Here is a 22,274-nt window from a genome sequence, read left to right as displayed (position 1 = left end):
TGGGGGTGGATGAATGGTGGTAGTGTGGGGTATGGGGAGGTCACTGACAGTGGATTGACCTTTGAGTTGGACCTGGGCAATTAGAGGTTCCGCATCCCTAACCCTATCCCTGGAACATACGTTCTAATCGCCACCCCCACAGTGGGAGCTGGTTTCAAGGACACAGCCTTGAGAGAGCAAGGTATTGTTGAAACCACCTGGACTGTGTATATGACTGAGCCTTGTTAAGGCCTCTTTATAAACTTTTAAGACTCTGGCAGGGGGGTACAGAGATCTACTCGTCTTGTGGCCGCCCAAGACAAGCCTTGTATGTAAGTTCCCTTGCTTGTTAAACCTGTCGCTTAGCAATCTGGAGTGGCCTATGCCTTTCTTCACTCTATTCCTGCCCTTCGTGTATGGGGGCCAGTTTGCAACCAACATGTGGTGCTAGGGGTGGTGGGATTGTGGTGGATGTGGTGCTGGGGGTGGTGGGTGATGATGGATGGGTGTTGGTGGAGTGGTGGTAGGTAGTTGCTGGTAGTCTAGGTAGAGAGTGATGATGGAGTAGTTGATGATGAGGATGGAGCAATGGGGGCAGCAGTGGTGGTGGGGGGGCACTAGCAAGAGGACTAGGTGGTGAGGTAGGAGGGCCAACCCTTCTCTCTGACTCCTTGGAAGCTGTCCGTGCTGTGATTAACAAAGTAGTGCAACTTCAGGAACGAGGTATGTCCCTGAATCCTGGGTTGTCGGGAGAAGAGCTGGCTCCTCAGGATGCCTGACTGTGCTCCCAGAGGGTGCAAGTGCTCCCTCAGCCAGGATCAGTCCTGGGTGAATTCTAAGTAGTAAAGTCGGTTTTGACATGTGGTCTAAGAACTTATTTCATTCATTTTTGGACATGCCTACACTTTATTTTATAGTCTTACCTCATACTCCATTTTTCTTCTCTGAGAAACCACAAGCACTTTAAAGATATGGTACAAATGTTTCTTATAACATCACTTTGATGTTGGGGTCAGATAAAGGAAGCTCGCTTTACGAGTTACAAAATTGAGGTGATTCTCCAGGTCACATGTTTCTTAAACTATTGAGAAGTGGCATCTGGTCTACAACCCTTCCTGTGGCTGGCGGGATTAATTTTTGTTGGAAAAAAGGGCCATTTTGTTATATTTCAACCTCCTCTCAGCTATGGAAAAAGAGATGACAAGAGGAGCTCTTTCTTTTCTTTTGCAGAGAGTCATGCTGGGCGGCTTCTCTCCTGTGTATTTGTCTGTGACCCTAATTCCTTTCTGAGGAGAGTGAGGTCCTGGTGAGTGGGGGCTGATGCTGCAGGAATGAGGGAGGAAACAGAAGTAGAACAGGAAGTTTTCATTTTAAACTTTGTGAGCAAGTGGTGTTTGTGCTGCCCTTGTCATCCAGGGAACCATTTTGGAGAGAGAAGAAAAAAAAAACACCTGCCATTTTTGACCACTTAGAAAACGTATTTGCTTCACGTTCAATAAACTGAGCCAAATCACATTTTACTGGTAAAAGCATCTGCAGTTTCTTCCAGAAAGCCTTTGAAGATGGGCTGCCGCCATTCCTGTCAGAGGCCGTGTGGTGTGGCGCGTGAGCCAGCACGAGGGCAGCTTGCCTTCAAGCCGATGTGTTTAAACTGAAAAAGAAATAAAAGGGTGCACTTCAGGACACACTTATCTCCAAAAGGCTGCTCCCTACAACTGCTAACAGTGCATGTTAAACAGGAACCGTGGGCTCTCAGCAGCCTCTCCAACTCCTATTTTCCGATGTTTTATGGAGGTGATTTAAACCTTAGCACTCTTCCTTCCTTCCCTCCGGTGAAAGATCTTGGTGTTGTCAACTCATTAACTTGTGTTCCTGTTATTTTCCCGGAGTTGCAGTCCTCTGCTTTCAATAAAGGGGCATAGCGCTGTCAGGGGATGTTGCAGTCACAGAGGTGGCCTCGTGGATGATCAACAGTGATGGCAAGTTTGCACATTTAGGAATGGCACATAAGGCAAAAATGAGAAGCAGTATCTGAAGTGCTGATGAAGAAGAACTTCCTAATATTCCCAGCCTGTGTTTCCACGTGAGATGTGAGCTGCGAAAGAGGAAGAGTTATGAACGATTTGGTGCTTGGTATCGAGATGCTCAGAGGCTTAGCCATGCTGCTTTGTGGTGTGGAGTCTTGGGGTGTTTATTCCGCAGACATCCTGGGGACCTGCTCAGTGCTGAGAAGACGTGAATCCTTTCATCGGGGAGTGAACAGTCTTATGGGAGAGAGGTAGAGAGACAGTTACGCTCAGAAGTGCAATAAGAGGAAGAAATACTGCAACAAAATGTTGTTCCAAATAGGATTCAAGGAAGCTAGAAGTGCACCCAGGTAAGGTAGAAATACATGAGGGCTAAGTTTTTCTCTGCTGGATTGAAGAAAGGCAGAGAGGGAGAGACTTTCAATGACCACCTGCCAAAGGTTGCCAGGAATACACAGGTGGTTAAAGTTGGGTTTGTAACTCGCTACACGAAAGGAGAATGCACACCACAGAGAATCATGAAATGCCTGGGTAAGATGGAGCTGGGAGGCGCTTAATAGAAGATCTGGGCTTGTGTTTGGTGTTTTGAGTATAAGGAAGTGGAAGTCATTGTTAGAAAGCCAGGAAATTGGGTGATTGCGCATCTTAATACTTTCAGTCTGGGAGGTGGAGGAATGGAGTGGGGTTAGAGATGTCATTGGAAAAGAAGCAACAGCAACTCATGGTAGCCTAGGGAGGGGACGTTCGGTCATTCTTGTGGTTGCACCGTGTCTTTTTTTAAACTCTCTGTTCAGATATGATTATGAAGTGGTATTGTTTTTGTCTTGTTGGAATTCTCAACTGGTGTTGATACTCTATGAAATTGTTTATTTCATAAGGGGAACATTGCAGCCCAGCTGGTAGCAAATAGGCCACCTGCTTGCTGAAAGCTCTCAGGGCTGCTTTTACTTTTCTCAAAATGCTTGCTCTGGGCAATGAAGGATGAGTAGGAGTTTCCCAGATCAAAAGGGGAAGGTATCCCTGGCAGGGAGAGGGTAAAGGTAGAGTGGAGACTGGGTGGCATTGAGAGTCACAAGAGGCTGAGGACACTGTGAGCCACTCAGGATGCCAGAAGTGAGGGTGCATGTGGAGAACCAGGGAGAGAAAGGCCAAGGAGTCAGACAGGGCCAGATGTGGAGGGCTTGTGGGATTGTATCCTTTGGCCATCTTCATCTGAGCGCTCAACTCAAAGGAGCTGGTCAACAGATGTTTATTGAATGGGATGGACTTCTTTTCCTTGCACACTCTTCTCTCTTCCACACCAAATATTGCCATCAAAGTCAAAAAGGAAAGCTACCTGAGGGAAGGGTTTCCTTCTAGGAGTCCAGATATCCTTCTCTTACAGTATCTCTTCGAGTAATATGTCACAGAACTAGAAGGGTTCTTATGGCACATTTGGTCTGCCTCTCTTCTCTCACAAAGGAGGACCTGAAGCCAGACTTGCCAAAGTACTTGCTGGAGGCTCCAGAGCAAATGGGGAAAGGATGAGGTCTTGAACTCACATCTCCTGCTCCTTGTCTCTGTTCTTTTCACTACAGCAACCCTTCTACTAGTCATTCAGAACTTTCTGAAATTAATGCTTAAATAACCCTAATAAATCCTGGGGCTCCACATGGCCCAGTCACTGCAGTGAGACTCCCCCGCCCCAACTATACACAAAAGCTAAATTCAGCATCCAGAATTGAGAAGGAATTTCATTTGTTATGTGACTCTGTTGAAGAACTTTAAGGGGATATGATTCATGAGTTATAGTAACACTTTTTAAAGGCCCTTTCCTCTATTCTTCTCTCAGCTTCTGCAGATGGTCTCTTGTGCCAACACCCAACTGCTTCTTGAACAACAATCTGGAGCTGAATTTTCTCTTGCTCCTTCCTTTCTCTTGTCTAGTTCTTTATCAAATAGACTGGCCTGGCCTCTCTACCATTCCCTCTCTCCCTTCGTCCTGTTTCTCAGGACCCATTCTCTTCTTATATAAGTCAGGATTGTGTCTGGTTGTGTGTTGCAGAAACCCCATTACAGGGGCTAAAACAAGTAAGTTTCTTTTTCTCCCCAGACCAGGAGTCCATAAGAAGATGCTCCATGGCTGATCCAGCAGCTCCTTCTGCTTTTCTGCTCTGCCATTTATGGGGTATGCCTTCCTTCTTCATTCTCACAGATGGCTGCTGTACCTGTAGGCATCATGTTTACATTCCAGGCCAGAAGAGGGGGAATGGCCAAACGCAAAAGACATGTGCCTTCTGAACAGTTTCTTTATATCAGAAAAACAGTTACTTTCCTGGAAGCCCCATCCAGTACATTTCCATTTACATCTCATTGGCCAGAAAAGGTCACATGGCCATTGCTTTCTGCAAGGGAATCTGGGGAGGTAAGTCTAACTGGTCACCTTGCAACCCTGCAAAAAAAATCAGGGTCCTGTGGGGCTGGCCTGCTGGCACAGCGGTTAAGTGCACACACTCCGCTGCGGCAGCCTGGAGTTCGCCGGTTCAGATCCCAGGTGCAGACATGGCACCGCTTGGCAAGCCATGCTGTGGTAGGAGTCCCACATGTAAAGTGGAGGAAGATGGGCACGGATGTTAGCTCAGGGCCAGCCTTCCACAGCAAAAAGAGGAGGATTGGCAGCAGATGTTATCTCAGGGCTAATCTTCCTCAAAAAAAAAAAAAAAAATCAGGATCCTGCTAATAAAAAAGGGGAGATAAATATTGGATAAGAAGCTGGCAATGCCTGGTATACTCATCTTCTAGATTTTGCATCACAGGAATTTGAGGGGCTGATCTGGCAAAAACAGGGCTCTTCTCCATATAGGAGTGGGGAAGAAAAGCTGATTAAACAAAGATATTCATACATGAATAAATATTCACTTAAATGAGTATGATCCATTTTAGAACACATTGATTATGTTTTCATTTTGAGAATTTTTAACCTTTAAAAATAGGTTGGAAGTTTAAATAGACATTTAAGATGTATTGCCTATAGGGAACCAAATATTTTTTTCTTAATGCATTATACTCTACATCAGTACTTTGCTCTGAGATATCTCAATTCCAAGATGACGAGTTTCCCAATACATTCTACTTAGAAAGATTATGGTTGTTTTTCTCTTATTATGTGATAAAATAAAATAATTACAGAGAATATAAACACCTAGCTCTTGGTACTATAATTTCAATTCTCATCTTTGTCAAGGTGCATGTAGGCATTTAACATTATTACAATGGGTGCATACAAGTTAGGAGTGATCTGTTCTTTTCCATTTAACATTATTTTATAGACAAGATTTTACAGACTGACAGTTCACACAGTTATTTTTAGTGACAATATAATATTCTGATGTGCTATAGTTGACTTAGCCATTCCTCTTTGATCAGAGGTATTTTAAAAGTACTTGACAACTGATGTGTCATTAACATCGATCAATCAGAATAGATGAGGCTATTCTGTTGAAGTGGAACGTGTCCTGGAGGCCCCTGCTGGACTGGGCATTAACTCTTTTGTTGCTGGTCGTACAGTGGCCCAGGGGTCAATTTGTCGGTGTTGTGGTTGAGCAGTGAATATTTACTAACTGATATGGAAGAACTGTGACAATTTAATAACCAATTTCATCAATTAGCTTTTGCTGTGTAACAAACCATTCCAAAACTTAGTGACTTAAAAAACAATACATTTAGCTCATGGTTTTGTGGGTTGGCAATTTGTGCTGGGGTCAGATGAGTGATGCTTCTGATCTTGGTTAGGGTCAATCATGTCTGTGGACTGTGCTGGACAGGTAGACAGTCTGCTTCTGGGTGTTGCAGGGTCACCTGGTGTGATGCAGATGACTTGGCTGTGCGTAGTTCATCCTCCAGAAGGCTAGCCTGGGCTTTCCACATGGCTGGATGGAGTTCCAAGAAAGCAAGCAAAAACATGGAAGAATTCCTGAGGCCTGGGCTTGGTATGAGCGCAATGTCTCTTCTGCCACACTGAATTGGCCAAAGCAAGTCTCAAGGTCAAACTCAAGGACAAGGAAATAGATTCCATCTCTGGATGGAAGGCACTGCAAAATCACATCGAAAAGAGTGTTGATACAGGGACAAGAATAATTTGGACCATATTTGCAAAAAACTACCATGCTGTTTATACCAGAATGGCTGGCTGAATATCAGCTCTGTTAGTAATGAGCATTTATAGTTTGCATTTTTTTTGGGCATTACATATACCGCTGCTATGAACATCACATTCTTCTTGATGATTTTACCAGTCTTGGCATTAGAAAAATACATACTAATGGAGCAGGGTTGGAAGATCTTCACTCATTCGAGAATCATTTGTTCAGCATCCCTCCACATTAGGTGAGGGATAAACAGAAGCAGCAGACACATTTGTTTGGAGTCCAGCAGGAAAGATGCATAATAATGAACAGCACAGTGTGGGATGTAATTTCTCTTTTGGTAGTGGTGTGTGTGGAGGGGTCTGGAGACAGGTACATATGGCTTAAAGGGATGTTGGTGGGGAACTTGTGTGTGTCTTGTGTAAGGCAAGCCAGCCCAGGGGTAATGGCTGGGTTTGGATTTGAAAAATAAATTAGCTAGGTAACGAATGTGGTGAAGAGTGAATTCTGGTGAGCACAAGGCATTTCATCCCAGGTAATGAGGGTGCTTGGTGGCCTAGTGGTTAAGATTCAGTGCTCTCACCACCGCAGCCCGAGTTTGTTTCCTGGTCTGGGAACCAGACCACCTGTCTGTCTGTTGTCGTCCTGTGGCGGCTGCGTGTTGCTGTGATGCTGAAAGCTATGCCACTGGTATTTCAAATACCAGCAGGGTCACCCATGGTGGACAGGCTTCAACAGAACTTCCAGACTAAGACGGACTAGGAAGAAGGAACTGGCCACCCACTTCTGAAAAAATTGACCGTGAAAACCCTGTGACTAGCAGTGGAGCACTGTCTGATCCAGTGCCGGAGGATGGCGCAGAAATACCAGGCAGGGTTCCACTCAGCTGGACCAGGAGTCAGAATTGACTCGAAGGCACCAACAACAAAATGAGGATGCTTTGGGCAGGGAGCAAGCCAGAGGGAGATGGGGGTGAAAAGCAGGGCAGGGTCCTAAGTGCCCTCAGCCTGCCTTTGACCTTTATCTTGGTGGCAATTCAGGGCCACTGATGACAGCACATGAGATTGCTGTGATTCTAGTGAGAAATCACAATAGAAGAGATAAATTTGGCCTTACCTCGCATCTTCCAACAAAATAAGGTCCAGGTGGGGCTGGCCCCTAGGCCAAGTGGTTAAGTTCGAGTGCTCCACTTTGGCGGCCCAGGGTTTCGCCAGTTCGAATCTTGGGCGCAGATATGGCACTGCTCATCAAGCCATGCTGAGGCGACGTCCCACGTGCCATAACTAGAAGGACCCACAACTAAAATATACAACTATGTACTGGTGGGCTTTGGGGAGAAGAAGGAAAAAAAATAAATAAATAAAATTTAGAAAAAAAAGAAAGGACACCAACAAATCCATTAAAAAAAAATAAGGGCCAGGTGGATCAAAGATTTAAGTAATAAAAAAAAATTAAGTCGTAAAGTATTAGTAGAAAATGTGAGAATTGTTTTAATCTCAAAATGGGTAAGATTTTCTTTCCTAAGAATGATACAAACCTAGAAGTCATAGTAAAAGAGATTGATGTATTCAACTACATAAAACAGAAACAGAAATAAAAAACGCCTGCATTGCAAAAAACACCATATGCAAAATAAGAAAACTAAAAACAAATTAGGTAAAAATATTTGCAATGTGGCAGCCCTGCTATCTGGTTATTTAGTTTTCCCAACATTATTTTGTTGAAAAAATTTGATTTGAAATATCATCTTTATCATATGTTAAATGTTTATCTATTTATACACATTCACATTTATTCATGAATCTTTTTTTGGGCTTTGAATTCTGTTCCTTTGATCTCTCTGTCCTTTTATGCACCAGTACCTTATTATTTTAATTACTATAGTATTGTAATATATCTTAATATCTGGCAGTCCACTCACATTGTTTTTTAAAGATGACTTTTCTTGAAAAATTTAGCTTTTTTTTTTTCCATATGAGGGATATCCCATTTAAGAATATGGTGCATCTTCCCCATTGATGCAAGTCCTTTATTTGTGTGGATTCTTCAGGGATAATTTAAATTTTCTTCACACAGATTCTACACATCTTAGGTTATTTCTAGATATTTTATCCTTTTTGGTTATTACAAATGAGATATTTTCTTCCATGATGTCTTCTAACTGACTATTAAATTCTCTATATTAGTTTTGTATACACCCAACCTACAAAAAATTTTATTGTTTGCAGTAGATTTTCATGTAATTCTCTTGGACTTTTATTAGTTGATAAACATACGAACTACAAATCTGGACAACTTTGCCTTCACTTTTAAATTTTTTTGTACTTTATATTTCTGTTCATTGTTGATTGCACTGGTTAGTATTTCCGGAACCATGTTAAATAGTAAGGGTGATATTCTTGTTTTGTTCCCAACTTTAATGGGAGTGCTTCTTGTGTTTTCCCATTAAACATGAGGCTGGCTTAGAAAATTGAGAGATATATCCATCACATTAGGGAAGCATCCATCAGTAGCAGCCTCTGCTGGAGCCAATTCCTTCAGCCAGGCTAGTACCTGTGTGTGCCTTTTCCCTATGTAGAATGTACTCATCGTCTCCTAAAAGGAACAGAGTCCCTTTTGAGTCCTGCATCTGGGTCAAAGGCTGGGATCTCTGGGTGATGCACAATTCTGACCAACAGATCAAGATAGGCTTCCCTTGATCTGACTGTCTTTAAACTAAAAGGAAAATGACCTAATCACAACATGGCTGATATACTGTGACTCAGTGGATGCAACAGGAACTCCATGTTGAAAAGGGAAAATGGCAAATGCTGCAGACATTGGTCCATGGCAGAGAGGACATTGAGCTGTAATGGAAGACATTCCCTTGTTTGGCTGTAGAACATATTTTATGGTTAGTCCTTTCAGACTACCTATTTCTGCTCTCTGGGAAAAGTGCTATTGTTCATCGTCTGCTAAAGTCCCCAACTCTGCCTGTGGGAAACTTTCTCTTTGTCTTTTATTCTTCAAATCCATAAAAGTACTGCACTCCCGGTCAACTTAGATTGCCGGCCACAGACAGAAAGCACCTCCTCTCCTAGCAGAATTCTGTCCCCTTCCATCTCTGTTTGTGACTGGTTGGCTCTAGACTGAGTTAATCTCTCTTGTAACGTTGAGTGGAAGAAAAAAAAAGGCAGCCAATGCCCACCAAAATTTGGAATCTTCCTAAATGCTTCACCTCCATTGGCAGGTTGTTTGTCTTCCAAGGTACCACGAGTGATGGTTTAACTAAGAGCGTTGTATGGAATAATAAGAGTCACCAGATGACCAGCCTGTGAGGTCATATTTTAAGTAAGATGTTAGTGATTGCCAGACATATCTTACTCAACAATGTTAAAATGTAAAAAAATGGCTGGCAATCATAATATGCTCTCTATTGTAAGATGCAAATCAACTTCATAAACGTTAAAATGGGCAAGAAATGTGCATCCTAGATGCAATAAAATATCATGTCTGCATCCTTGCCTTCTGCTGTCCAGCTCCTTCCACTTGGACAATGCCGCATTCTAAACTTCACTACTTGAGACTCCGCACCTGCGGGTTACCAAATTCTGACTAAATTAGGATTATTGGAGTTGTTCCATTGTCTTCAACGTTCCTTTTCCATTTGTGGTCCAAGGTGGCTGCGCCAGCACCAGGAGCCAGGACTACTTCTCTACCAGCAGGAAGGAGGGAAGGGAATAAAATGGACATTCTCTCTCCATATAAGTATATTGTCCAGGAAGTTGCTCATACCATTTCTGCTTATATCCCATTGTCTGGAAATTAATTGCATAGTCATACCCAGCTTGGAGATGTGGTTTTTATTCTAGGTAGCCAAGTACCCAGCTAATGTTCAGGTGAACAATTAATGTTGAAGGAAAGGATGAATATTGGGGGCAACTAACAGTTTCTAAAGGTTTATAAGATGGTCAGTAAAGTAGCTCCAATTTTTATTAAGAATGAAATCATCCTAAGAATATATGCAATTTCATTAAATGCCTTTGAGGCATCTCTGGAGATGATTAACCTGTAGGCCCTGACTCAGTCTGGGCCTCTTGTCCTGTCGTGGAGGACACACACTGTCACTCTGAACTTCCCAGCAGCTATTGGAGAGCTGAATTAAGCTTTCGTTTTTGTGATTCCTTGATTCCCATCTGGTCCCATCACCAGCTTATAAACAGCACCAGAGAGAACGGGGGCCATGTCTGTGTTGCTCACCACTGTGAGTCTAGCATCTAATATAGAACTTGGCATTTAGAGAGTGCTCCGTAAATTTCTAAAGAAAAAGTGAATGAATGAGCAGTTCCGGTTTTGTGTAAGGGTTCTAAAAGAAAGTAGTGAACATCTGTCTGCCTCCTCCTGCCTAGCCCATTGCTCCCTCCCACACACAGCAGTTCTGATGAGACAGTTACTACGACAGGTAGGTGGCTCCTGGGGTGCAGGCTGCAGCTTCCAGGCCTACCTCCCTGGGTCTGCGTGGACATGAGGAACTTTGAATTAATCGTGGAGGAGAGCCCTGAGAGCCTTTGCAGACAGCTCTGGGTAAAGTGCACAAAGCCGTTGGCGGTGCCAGGCTGTGAGGCCATTAGCACAGGGAACAGGGCCTGCTTGGAGAGACCTGGCCAATTACCGGGAGTGCAGTGGCAGGAAGGTGCGCTCAGGTTCACACGAGCCCCAGCCTGCTGGCGTGTTATCTAACACGGCAGGCCCAGCGTGACCCTCCTGCCTTTGGAGCAGAGAGATGCCATTTAGCATTTTTTGACCGCGGCAGGAGCAGCAAACTGGGCTGAGAAATCTTTTCTTGCCAACTCATTAAGGATTGGGCTGGAGCCTCAGGAAACCTGCAGACTCGGGCCATGTAGCGGGAGAGAAGGCACAAAGGCATCGCCTCACCTCCAGGTCCTCTCACTTCCCCGTGGTCTCCCTCTTGCTCTCTTGGGGAGGGCTACGGGGAAGCTGGAGGACAGAGGGTGGGTGGGGTGGTGGGGAGAAGACAGGGCATAGAGGCTGCCTCCCTGAGGTCTCGGTGTCTCCTCACCTTCCTCAGGGACCCACGTGTCAGAGGGGCTGTGTGCTCTGCAGCTATGGACCTCCTATGAGTCCAGCATGTTCTCTTGCCAGGCTGGTTCAGTGTTATCAGCCTGTACTGGACTCCTGCTGTGTTGCAGGCCCTGTGCTGGGCTCTTGAGGCCCAGCGGTGTGGAGGACACTCATGGAGATCAGACATGTAAGCAGGTACCCTCAACGTGAAGAAACATGCGCAGTGACAGAGGCATATCCTCAATAGCAGATGTACCCAGGAGAGGGGGCATTGGGCTGAGGCAGGTGTCAGAGAAGCTTCTAGGGGAGTAGGGGCATGAGCAGGCTTCACAAGATGAATGGATGCTTGGGAGATGGACAAGGGCATTCCAAACAGAAGAGTCACAGAAGTACCAAATAGCATGGTGCGTTTCGAGAGCGTTTTGAGAACTGTTGTACTGCTCTGCTACTCCTGGTTAAAATGTATCGCTCATTTACCAAGTGCCAGGGAATTTTGTTCTAAGTATTTTCTCTGCTTTGTCTCTTTTGGTCCTCATAATGTCCCTGAGAGGTAAGAACCATTGTCCCATTTCACAGTTCAGGAGCTAGAGCACAGGGAGGTTAAGTGTCCAAGAGTCACAGTTAATAAGTAGTTAATAGGGAGTGGACCAGGTTCCTTGGACTTGAAAGACCATAGCAATATAATGATAATAGCAATAATCTTGTAATAGTAGGTAATACTTGCTGCATACTCACAAAGTGCAGGCACTGTGCTGAGCAGTATTTCTGCTAATTCTCATCACATACAAGCGTGTCCTCTTATCCCCACCTCACAGAAGAGGAAGCTTGGCATGGTTAAGTGCCTTGCCAAGGGAGAGCAGTCCATAACCAGTGGGGTGAAGATTTGCTCCCAGGCAGCCTTAAGGTCAAGCCCCCCCCCCCCACTTTTTTTTTGGTGAGGAAGATTTGCCCTGAGCTATCATCTGCTGCCAATCTTCTTCCTTTTTTGCTGGAGGAAGATTAACCCTAAGCTAACATCTGTGCCAGTCCTCCTCTATTTTTTTTGTAGGTGGGATGCCTCCTCAGCATGGCTGATGAGTGGAGTAGGTCTGTGCCTTGGATTTGAACCTGCAAATCTGGGCCGCCAAAGTGGAGCACATGGAACTTGAACCACTCGGCCACCCCCCAAGCCTGTGTTCTTAATCATTGTTCTTTTCCTGCCGTCTTTTCCTGGAAGGGTGGATGAGGGAAGGTGAGTCTGGAGAGAAAAGTAGATAGGCCTCAGACCTTGAAGGGCCTTGTATGCAGCACACAGGCCAAGGGCTGTGAGGCCGGGCAGGCATGGAGTTGGGCTGCTCGTTGCAGAGGCCTCAGGGCTGCAGTGCGAGGCTGCTTTGGAAGGGCAGCCTTGGGGTCTACTCCACTAGTCCAGTTGGGGTCCTTTCTCTTTGAATTCCGTTTTTTTTCCCCTCCAACTAGTTGCTAAGGTCTGTCAGGGTGGGGGCTGTGCCATCTGCTTCTCCTTGGTCTTTTCAGTGGCTGCCGTGGTGTTAGGGTCACACCATGAGCTAATAATGGACTGTCAGCAAGGATTGAAGAAACCAGTCCTCACTGCTCAGGATTCCCTGGGACACCCTGGGCTTGGCCAGAATGCCCTCTGTCCACTGAGCCTTGTGCTTCCCTGAGCTCATCACCTTAGCCTGCTCCTCCCAGTAATTGGCAGCACCTTCGTGATGGTAAATTTTATGTGCCAACTTGACTAGGCCAAAGGGGTGCCCAGATATTTGGTCAAACATTGTTTTGGTGTTTCTGCAAAGCTGTTTTTGGATGAGATTAACATTTTAATTGGTAGAGCATAGGCGATTAAAACAAGATTGCCATCCATAATGTGGATGGGCCTCACCCAACCAGCTGAAGGCCTGAGTAGAACAAAAAGATGGACCCTTCCCTAAGCAAAATAAGTTCTCCAGCAGACTCCCTTTGGACTTCATCTGCACCATTGGCTCTCCTGGGTCTCAAGCTTGCCGGCCCACACTGCAGATTTGTATTTGGCAGCTTCCATAACTGCATGAGCCAATTTCTTATAATAAATGTCTCTCTATGTATATGTATACACACGCGCACGCGCGCGCGCGCACACACACACACACACACACACACATCCTATTGGTTCTACTTCTCTGGAGAGCCCTGACTAACACAAATCATCCTCCCAGTTGTTCAAGCAGAACTGAGAAATCATTATAGACGTCCCCCTCTCCTCACCCCCAGCATCAAATCAGTTACCAAGTCCTATTGACATCATTTCCTGAAGCACTTCTATATCCATCCACTTCTCATCACATCCACTGCCACCTCCTGGGCCAGGTGGCCATCACCTCCCCATGGATGACAGCAATACCTACTAACCCACTAGTCTTGCCTCTTCTCCACCCATTGTCCACACAGCAGCTGGAGTAATTTTTACAAAGACACATCTTCCCCTGTCAATTAGCTGTTTAAATTCCTTCAATGGCTTCCTGTGGATCTCAGGATAAACCATGGCATCAGTTAGCTTTTGCTGCATGACAAACCGTGTGAAACTTAGTGACCGAAAACAGGCATTTATGGCTTATGATGGGTAACTTATTCTGGACTCACCTGAGTGGTTCTTCCAGCCTTTTTTGGGCTCACTCATGAATCTGAGGTTAGCTGGTGGATCAGCTGGGAACTAGCTGGATTAGGAGGGACTCAGCTTGCATGGCCGGGCTCTACTCCACAGCATCTCTCATCCTCCAGGATCTGGGAGGGGTTCTAAGAGAAAGAGATAATAGAGTCTGAAAGGCATCTAGAGGCCCAGGCTCAGAAGGGGCATATCACTTCCTCTGCATCTCTTTGGCCCAAGCAAGGGAAAAGGCCAGCTCAGATTCAAGGGATGAGGAAACGATTCCACCTCTTGATGGGAGGAGCTGCAAAGTCATCTTGCAAAGGGGCTAGATCCAGGTAGGGGGAAAATTGTAGCCATTTTTGCAACCTACTACAGCCCCAAACCCTGACCCTGGCTGTAAAATTCTTTGTGATTTGGTGCCTGGTTTCCTCTCCAGCCTCATCGTGGTGTCCTGTCCCCTCATTCTTGGCACTCCAGTCCCAAAGGCCTTCCTTCAGTCCCTTGAAACTACCAAGTTCTTCCTGCACTGGAGACTACACACATGCTGATTCTTTTGCCTAAAATGCTGTTCCCTCATTCAGCTGCACAATTGCTCCTCACCTTTCAGGTCTCAGCATAAACTTTGGGAAAATCTTTGTTGACTAACCTGGACAAACTAGATCGGGTTCTCCAGTTATAGGTTCTCAGTGCACGTCATTCTCTCTTACTAGCACTATTGACAGAATTACGTAATTCTTATTTTGAATGTTTGTTTAATGTCTGTCTCCTCCTAGACTGTAGATTCCATGGACCTTAATTAATTGAGTCATCTGTTTAACGACTGTTTATGGAATGCTAGGCATTGTGCTAAGGTGCTGAGGGTATGGTGGAGATAAAAATAGAGCCAGTTCCTTCCCTCAGGGAATTTATAATCAGATGGGAACACCATCATTAAGATCATTACCGAAACAAAAGTAAAATTGCGGCAGAGGTAGCTCTACAAAAGAGGGTTACATGATGCCGTGGGTCTTGCTGGCAGGGCAGTTTGATGGGGGAATTGGGACGCGGAAGGCTTCCTTAAGAGCTGAGATATGGAGAACAAATGTTGACTGGGCAAGAGCTGAGGGTGGAGGGAGTGGAAGGAAGCAGCTGTGACCAGACTCCTGGTGGGAGGGAGAATGTGGGGTACAAAGGACTGAAGGGGGAAGCTGGGTGGCAGAGAGTGAGGAGATGGACACAGCACGAGGCTGGGGAGTAAGGGCTAGAGCATGCAGGGTATTCTCTGCAAGGTTGAGGAGTTTGGGAGGGGGCTGCCATGACATTGGCTGTGGACACGGTGAGTTTGAGGTAACTGAGATATTCAAACATTGCTCTTGAGTAGGCTATTAGATAGAGAGGTTTGGAGCTCAGAGGAGGGGTCTAAGCTGAAGATACATATGTGTGAGTTGGTGATAACTAAAGCCACAGTCTCACGTAAGACCCCCTAGGGAGGCAGCTCTTCATTTCTTTTGTGCTTTGAATTTCTTTGGCAGTCTGAGGATGCCTATGTTTTTAAATGTGTGAAATAAAATGGATAAGATAACAATGGAAAGCAATTACACTGAAATATAGCTATCAAAATATTAAAAATAAATTTGTGATAAAGAAGAATGTATGTTTCTTTATCAACTCATTAAATAACAATACCCAGTGGCGGTTGTAAAAATTACTATAATTTCAAAGTACGGATGAATATAGATTTTGAGACCTGTGGGATGCAGATACCTGGTATTTTTACTGGGGACTATCACAGTCCTGCAAATGCTGCTGTGGTTTGTTGTCTACGTTTGTAATCGGAGGAATTGCTAAATTTCGGTAAGAGGCGAGTGAAAATAAAGATGCAGTTTTTTTTTTATCACATCCAGGTTCACTGATTCCCAAGAGGCCTGGGAACCCCATGTTAAGACTCTTGGCCTAGAGTGAGAGGAAGAGAGTGCTTAGGATGCTAGGACAGAGTCTAGGACCAAGCAGAGGAGGATAAGACTGCAAAGGGGCAGAAGAGAGCCGTGAGAGAGAGGTGGAAAAATGAGAGTTTTGTCCGTGAAAGCCGTGGGAAGTAACTGACCCAAGGAGAAGGTGGTCAATTGTGTCAAATGCTGAAAAGTTCTGCAACATGAAGACTGATAAATGTCTGTTGGATTTGGTGGCTTTGAAGGAAATATATTTGTCTTATTTATTGCTTAATTCTTGGTGGATTTCAGGGCACATGGTAGGCATTCAGTGTCTGTTGAAGAAAGAGACAAGTTGCTATCTTTCCTCATCGTGTCCGGTGGGAGACTGTCTACCTGGCGGGACAGTCAATGAAGCCTGCAGACACATCCTTAAATTAATCTCTTGACTGATAGCTATGGAAGCTGTAGAGACTCTGCAGGGGTTAATGAACCCCCAGAGTTTTAGAGGCTCTCATTTGTGTGCTATGCACTTGGGATGGAAGTTAAAGTGGTCCCTCCCCATCTAGGAGGGTTGGGTTGGAAGCTTTGGGCCCAGGGATGGCACTCTCTCTGCTCTGCCCATGACTGCCAAGGTTCTCTCAGTGGGTTGCTCATACTCAGAGCTGAACATCTCCCAGTGGAGGTGACTTCCTCTGAGGATTCACCTTCATTTTTGCATTCTCATCCAGTGCCTGGCATCAGGTAGGTGGACCCATGTATTTGAGAAGTGCTTTGTTGTGTCCTGGGAGATCTGGATTATCACTTCAGATCTTGAGCTATTTGTCTAATCTCCCCACTCTATAGTATCTCCCTGTGGAGTGGGGTCGCTTCTGTTGGTCGTCTCTTACCCATGCTCCAGTGCTGTGGGGTGAGAGAACTGAGTCATGTGTGGTTACCCTAAGGGAAGTGACCATTATGAGTTTTTGTCGTGAAGGTTTCTCTACTATAGGTTTGACCTGTTTAAAACAGCAGAACATCCTAGGATGGTGTTGGGCTAACGGAGGCAAAAACTTGGCAATGAGAATAACAAAACTTGGGATTTGGTGAGGACTTAAAACTCACTCTTTCCAAGAGATTTCAACCTGTGCTCCAGGGATCCCCAAAGGTTCCATGAGGTGCCCTGGGCGCTCCAGGATGGGGATAAGAGAGGCTAATCAGGTAGGATTCAGGACCCACAGGAGCCGCTGGAGTACCTCCCTTATATATTAGAGCATCTCTATTATATATGGAGCACCTCTACAATATCATTTGAAGAAAGGAATCTGGTGCTCAAAATTTTTGAAAATTGCTGATTTAGTCCAACTCCCTTATCTGACACACAAGACAACTTAAACCCAGAGAGACAGAAAGCTGTGCCCAAGGTCATGCAGAGAGTCAGTGGCAGAGCTAGAACTTGAACTCAGGACACACATATATAGTCTTTTGTACAGTTTGATTAAGTATATACTTATAAAGTCATGCATATTACTATTTATGTATGTATGTAAAACACCATGCTCATACATGGCTTATGGATAATTTCTTATAATTGCATGTCTCCGTGGTGAATTTTTGCTTTGACAGCTGTTTGGGGAAGGGTGCTTAGGATTCTTATAATTCAGAAACTCTTTTTCACTTTTCTGGCTTAAGAAGTACAAGGTAAGGGGCTGGCCCCATGGCCGAGTGGTTAAGTTCACGTGTTCCGCTGTAGGCGGCCTGGTGTTTCGTTGGTTCGAATCCTGGGCACGGACATGGCACTGCTCATCAAACCACGCTGAGGCAGCGTCCCACATGCCACCACTAGAAGGACCCACAGCGAAGAATATACAACTATGTACTGGGGGGCTTTGGGGAGAAAAAGGGAAAAAAAAATAAAATCTTTAAAAAAAAAAAAAAGAAGTACAAGGTAAGTTGAGCAGGTCTCTGAAGTTGTTGAGTGTTTTTCACATACAGAGAAACGAACCCCAAAAGAAAATGGTCTAATGAGGTTAATAAAGGTCAACATTCCTTGGGGAACTGGGAAATTAATTTGACGGCTCAAACCTCTGAGGGGTTAATGGAAATTGTAAGGCAACAGCTCCGCATATTGAAAAGTCTATAAATAGCTCAAAGTCCTGAACTGCCTCCCGAAGCTGTGATATTGTCCATATTAACTTCAGCAGCTTTGTGCCAGGCTCGACTGAATTTATTCCAGCTGCATCCAGAAAACCCCTGCAATACCTTTCAGCCATGACCAAAAGAGTGGGAGGAGATAGAGGAAAGGCTGACTGATTACGAGTTCCATGCCAAATCCCCTCAGCGAATGGTGAAGGGGCTGTGCCTGCATGCTTGTGTGTGTGTGTGTGTGTGTGAGAGAGAGACACACACAGAGAGAGAGAGAGAGAGAATTTTTGTGTGGTATCTCAATTTGACTAGAGCACATGGGCCTCCTGAGGCTTAGAACTTTTTTTTAATCTTCAAATTTTTTTTGGTAATAGGATTTTGGGTAACAGGGCATGGTAGACTTATTTATGAACCTTAGGGCTTGTCTACTTCAAGCTCCTCATTTTTCATGTGAGGGGCCCTCTGTGGTCCGGAGAGGGAAGGTAACTGGCCATGCCTCAGCCAGCCAGTGAAGTGGGCCCAGCTTCCCTGGTCTCTGCGGCAGAGCTGGCCCCCCTTCCGCTGTGTTTCTGTAGCTCCTGTCCCATCGCAACCCTTCCCACCTGGTGTTTGTCTGTCTCTCCCACTAGCCTGTGACTGTCTCGATAGCACAGACTCTGTCTTATTCATCTTTGATGCCCAGCACATAGCAGAGGGTCTTGGCAAATTACAGGTGCTTAGGAAATTTTTGTTGATGGATTGATTAAATGAATGAATGAATGAAGAAACTTTCTTAGGAGAAATCTCTGAGTCAAATTGTCCTTATAGGAGGCGCAGGAGGTCAGGGGAAAAATTTTGAACAGAAGCCAAGCATTCCTCCCCTTTTTCCAAGCTGGGACACAATGATGCCTTTTGTTTCTATAAAATTTATGATTACAAAAAAATGTTCGTTTGATCCTCCTGATACCTCATGAGAAAGACAGGGCAGGTCTTTGTTGTCCCTGCTTCATTGATGAGGAAGCTGAGGCTCTGGGAGACTCAACACTTTCTCCAGGCCACACAGCTGCTAAGAAGCCAGGACTCCAGTCCTCTAGGCAGCAGCCAGAGCTGTCTTTCTTATTCTGGGGGCAGGTGACCTGTTGGATTGTCTTAGGAAAACCTTGCAGGAAATCCCTGAGTGAGAAAAATCATGGCCAGGCGTTTGGTGAAAGAAATCAGTTAGCATCTGTTTAGTGCTTTCCAGATCCTTTGATGTGCTTTCTCATAAATCGTCTCATTGCCTCCCACGGCTACCCAAAGTTGTGGCTGCTATCATCACTCACATTGCATAGACCAGGCAACAGAATCAAAGACATTGATTTACTTCTATCACCTAATTGATAAATGTAGGCATTGGAGCTGAGCCCAGGTCTTCAGTGATGGAGATGGGTCTGAGAACAGGACGAAAGACCCCTGTACAAGATGGATCCTGTACAAGATGGTGGGCATTCCTGGGTTAAAGTTTCTGCTGGAAACATGGCTGCTGGGGAGACTCTGATGCGCAGGTTTAGAACCTGGAAGAGAGAGGGAAGTTGGAAGGAAAAGTTCTGCAGAAGATGAGAAAGCCAGCCAAAACAGAGGGATAGGAAAGAAATCGGTGATATCATCAGCAGGACATGGATGGGAAAGAGTGATGTAAGCTAAACAAATGGAGAGAAACAGAACATATAGTTCTCCCTGCGAAATGCCTTTAAGCTGCAAATGTAAAGAGATGTTATTTTTGCATTTGTGACATTTTAAGCTTCAGCTACTTGCAATTTAAAGCAAAAAAAGAAAATCCCAGATCAACCTGACTTATTTGTTAGTGAGTTAAAGAAAATGACAGAGAAGGACACAACATTTAGCTGCTAATTGCCATTCTTTGACAACCCACGAAGGCTATCCTCAGCTTGGTTAAAATAAGCACGTTCTCAACTCCTCACTTTTCATCAGTGATATCACTCCCGAGGGAAAGGTGGCGAGAAAAGAACAGAAAAACACACCAGGAACGACGCATCAGAGCAAGTTTGAGAAAATTAACATTATGATGAAGAGAAGGCCCTGGGACAGAAGGACAGGCGAGGGCACCCTTTCAGAGCCAGGGGATGGAGTCACCTTGTGGGGCTTCCTGGCCTTTGAGTCCCTGCTGCCCCATGGCCCTCATCCTCAGAAGGGTGGCAGGGCTCACTACAGACCTTTGCCCTGCAATTTGGTTCTTCTCTTTCTTTGAGGTTTTGATTGATCTCAGATTTAATTTTGTTTTCTAGGATTTCCTGATACATCTCCAAGCAGGAAACAATATGATTTTTCCTTTATCCTCAGTGAAAAGAGGTCAGGAACTTACAATAAATTTTCTTTGTGAAAGAGGATGAATTGAGATCTTTGCAAGGTAGGAAGGAATAAAAAAAGAATTGTAAATAAAAAGAGCTTGGGAGGGCGTGATGAGTGAATCCTGGACTATAATGAGGGGCTGCTATAAACAAATGAACACCCCCCCGCAACCATGTGTTCCAACTGCGTCATCACTGCCCCCTCCTCCACCAAAAAATATTCCCAAACCTTCAAACATAGATGAAGAAGTGTCAAAGATTTATTTATTTATTTTTTAATTTAATTTATTTTTTTTTTGAGGAAGATTAGCCCTGAGCTAACTACTGCCAATCCTCCTCTTTTTGCTGAGGAAGACTGACCCTGAGCTACCGTCAATGCCCATCTTCCTCTACTTTATACGTGGGATGCCTACCACAGCATGGCATGGGATCTGAACTGGCAAACCCTGGGCTGCTGAGAAGCAGAACATGTGAACTTAACCGCTGCACCACCGGGCCCGACCCTCAAAGTTTTGTTTAACTCATTAATAAGGGACTCAACAGGATGTTAAGGCTGTTCCCACAAGGGGGTGGTGATCTTGAGGCCTAACTCTTCCTGGGAAAGGACCCTCCTTGGCTCTACGAGGCCCCACAGTGTGGCCACAGCTTTAGTCTTTTGCTGTCTTGACTCCCTGAGGAGGGGCGGCTAGATGGAGATGGAATCTCTACTTCCCCAGGGTGCAAAGAGATGCCACAGGGCAGACCTTTCTTATTGTTAGATTTTAGAGGAATACCCTATGCCCTCGAGGCTCCGTGTTGTCATGTACTGGATACAACAGATTCTTCCAAGGGGTGCGGGAGGCTGCTTTCTTTGGAAACTGAGTCAAGTAGGGTTGATTTTTAGATGGCAGCTCTTTCTCAGGCAAATTTAAGATAAAAACAGCCAAGAGATAAGATTGTGAGTAGGAATTTTGAAATCAGACTTGAGTACCTTGCAAAGACTGGACTCCTTTATTTTAGAGGCTTACTTGATTCATTTGAACACAGAGCCTGGCATGTAGTAGGTGCTCGGAAAACGTCTGCTGAATGCATCACCTCAAGAATTTCCTTTAGGGCAGTGGCTGGCCCCATGGCTGAGTGGTTAAGTTCGCGCGCTCCGCTGCAGGCGGCCCAGTGTTTCGTTGGTTTGAATCCTGGGCGCGGACATGGCACTGCTCATCAGACCACGCTGAGGCAGCGTCCCACATGCCACAACGAAGAATATATACAACTATGTACGGGGGGCTTTGGGGGCAAGGACCCCCTTTTCCAGGAGGAAGTGTGTGAGGGGCTGCTAGGGAGTGAGGATGCTGTCATGTTCTGCTGAATGATCTTCATGGCTGAGAGCAATTTCTTGCTCTCTCGCTCCCATTTCATATTCCAACTTTTTTAAGGAGAAGATGAATTTAGAGTATTTCCTCTTATTCCTCCTTACTTTTTCCTCTTTGTGATGATATCGCTGACATAATCCTCATGGTTGGCATTTTTCAGTGACTCACCACTTTGCTATTTTGGCGGCTGTACATTTGGTAGATGATTGTCTTCCCTCTCTCCTGAGCATGACTCCTGCTCACATCTGCAGTCTTCCAACACGGCAGAGCCTTGCCAAGGAGCAACGCCTGGGAGTGAGCCTGAGAGTGACTTATGAATGAAAGATGGAAAGTGAAGCAGTAGGTGAGAAGACAGGCCTGCTCCACCAGGCATGAGCTGTAAGTTAGTCCTAAAAGCCACCTGAGGCTCAGCTTTTCTTAGACACAAGGACAAGAGGAAATTCTGGGAAATGAAGGCTGCTATCCTTGAAATCAAGCATGGCGTGGGTGTTCCAAGGGGTTGAAATTCTCGGGATGCTACAGCGAGGCGCTCCTGAGAAAGAGTTCACTTCTGAGGAGAAGCTTCCAGAGCATGGTGTTGTGGGGTTTAAGTTGAGGTCCTTAATGGGTCAGAGGGTTCCTTCCCTCTCTGGGAAATTCCTCCATTTCCTCTGAGGGAGCCCAGATCTCTCCATAGGCAGTATTCAAGTTAGCTTGAAACCAACAGTCTGGCTCCAACGTGCTTCCTCTCTGACCTGTCCTGCTTTAAGT

General features: G+C 45.2%; 1 long non-coding RNA gene across 1 annotated transcript in view; it reads left to right on the top strand.

The window, feature by feature from the left end:
- The window catches only part of LOC139075970 (uncharacterized), a 100,570-nt gene that overhangs the window by 1,813 nt on the left and 76,483 nt on the right, over positions 1 to 22,274 (top strand). The window contains exon 2 of the long non-coding RNA XR_011527064.1: positions 1,210 to 2,356. This is a non-coding gene — a long non-coding RNA (uncharacterized lncRNA). The remainder of the gene's footprint in view (positions 1 to 1,209; positions 2,357 to 22,274) is intronic.

The sequence above is a fragment of the Equus przewalskii genome, chromosome 15, assembly GCF_037783145.1.
Source record: "Equus przewalskii isolate Varuska chromosome 15, EquPr2, whole genome shotgun sequence".
Taxonomy (NCBI): domain Eukaryota; kingdom Metazoa; phylum Chordata; class Mammalia; order Perissodactyla; family Equidae; genus Equus; species Equus przewalskii.
The sequence above is the reverse complement of the archived record's forward strand: the minus strand, read 5'-3'. Positions and strand labels throughout refer to the sequence as shown.